The sequence below is a fragment of the Nestor notabilis genome, unplaced genomic scaffold (genome assembly GCF_000696875.1).
Source record: "Nestor notabilis isolate BGI_N333 unplaced genomic scaffold, ASM69687v1 scaffold29535, whole genome shotgun sequence".
Classification (NCBI taxonomy): domain Eukaryota; kingdom Metazoa; phylum Chordata; class Aves; order Psittaciformes; family Psittacidae; genus Nestor; species Nestor notabilis.
In genome coordinates, this window is record NW_009929362.1 from 9,327 (window position 1) to 11,698 (window position 2,372).

Consider the following 2,372-nt stretch of genomic DNA (forward strand, 5'->3'; position numbering starts at 1 on the left):
TAGTTTGATACTTTTTTTTTAATATGTTTTTTCCCCTCAATTAGTTTAATGTGAAGTTTTGTTTGAACTGTGCCCTAGTGCAGTGCAAGAAGCCATAACAATTTATTATTTTTTAACCTTAACTAGAGGTAACCTAGGCTCCAGGGCATGAAGAGGAAACACTCATGCAGTGCTATGTTAAGGCAGTGAATTTTTTTCCAGTATTTTACAAAAAGGTGAGCATGCTGCCTTCTGCCTTGTGATTGACTATTCAAGAACATGCAGTTGATAATCACATTGAGAAATATCCAGGAAATGCCTAATAGTGTGTAAAGGATTCACCATATCCAGTACTACTTTGTTCGCTTAGTAGAGCTGGAGCTTAAGTGTCTTTTGTGCAGAACTGTTTGGATATGCTGCCTTTTCAGCATGTGACCTGACAATACTGAATGTGGCTTGGCATTAACGTATGTTGCACTGCTGCTGCTTGTGTCCTTCAGAATCAAAAGTGATTAAAGCAGGTGATGCTGGAGTAGCATAAGTACTGACCACTGCATCTAGCTGGAGTCTGGTGTTCCTGCTGCTGTTACATAGCATTGAGCTGGGAAGACCATCCACCTTCCAAGATTTTGGAATCTTGAGCTTTGGGAAGACCATCCAACTTCCAAGATTTTGGATGGTTAATGTTAAACAAGCAGGTTGAACTTTATTTTGAACTGCTACCTTTCAAAATGTGGAGTAAAGCGTAAAACTGCTCTATTTCCTTGTCACTAGACACATTACTAGAGTGTTTGGTATCTAACTGCATTAAACAGCAAAGTCAAATCCTGTAAGTCTAAATTAACCATTTGTATGAGAACTTTGGTGCTGAATTAAATGTATTTCACAATACAAGTGTGCACATCTCATAGCCCCAGTGAGAGTGGGAAGCTTTGAAGTTGGGAGCATTTAATAATCTGTTACATAAAAGCTTCCTTGGAGATGAGTGTTAACTATGACTTGACCTTGTCTCAGTCAAGCCCATTGATACTAAAATGGTTGTTGAATTTAACTTTTGTATGTGGTTCAACTTAGTAGGAAAAAGCAGTATTGCTTTTGGGTGCCAAATATCACAGTTTCTTTAAAGGCGTGTTTTTAAAGCCAGGAGGCTTTTCTTTGCTGGAAAACATCTCAATTTCTTCTAATCCTGGGAAAGTGAAGTACTTCTGTCAAATTTTAAGGCTGGCAGAGAAGCAAGATTAACTTGCTCATGCAGTGAGGTAGTCTGATTGTCAGGTAATTCGGTGATAATCTACGTTTCTCAAGACTTGTCATTCTGGAGCAAAATTGTGCAATTTTTCTCTAGAATTGGGTGTCTTGTGCAGCCATTTTAAATTCATGCAGTAATGGGAGAATCTTAAATCCATTTTCTCATTGTTTAAGGGTAGAGCTGAAGCTATCTCTTCAAAGATGCTCAGATAATTTTATCAAGGTAAATCTGAGATAAGACTACAAGGGACAGCTGGCTGTGCCTCTTCTGTAACTGAGAAAGGGAAAATAGTGCTACTTCTAGTGTTGGGTTTCATCAGAAAACCAAGAGGGAGAGAGAATTTCATTGCAGCTGCTGACTTCATTGATGATGTTCAGCCATGGGCTTGTTTGGATGCTTGAGATGAAGGGGTTTAACACATAAATTGTTACCACCTAGAGGGTCAGCCACTGATATTTTAAATAAGTGTCAGAAGGAAAAGTGCAGTATTAAAATACATTTAAAAAGTCAACTTTATAACTGCTTTATACAAAATGTGTTATGTCTGAAAGCTGAGGAGGTGGGGGGGGGGAGCAGTGGTGCTTTTGAGGGATGTTGCAGGTTAAGTTCTGTATTGAGAAGGAGCACTCTGAGACGAGCACTCCATTTTGAGCTTGGGAAACTCCAGTCACTACACCCCAAAGTGCTTTGTAAAACATGGGTTATGTATATGCTGCTTGTGTATATCGTTTTATGAAGGAGGAAACATCAAAACATCCTTTCTTGCTATTACTGGAGCTGAGATCAGCTTTCTGGTGTACTCAGCTACATATGCCTATGTATAGGCATGCTGTCTATATAAATTTGGAGTTACAAATCCCCCCGTGTCTGTATCAGGTTGTATTGCAGATCAAATGTACTGATACCTGCTGAAATGTTTGTTGCATATCATTTTAAAACAGGCTGTAATAATACAAATAGTTGTAATTCATTTACATTTCTACACAAAAATGATGTAGTTCACAGTGAAAACAATAAACATCCTGCTTTTTTATAGCAAATACGAGTATGTTGAGTAGCTGAGCTTAGTAGCTACATGGCCTTGTTAGAGTACGATTTCTGTAACTGTGAGTGATTGTCGTGGTTTAAGCCCAGCCAGCAACTT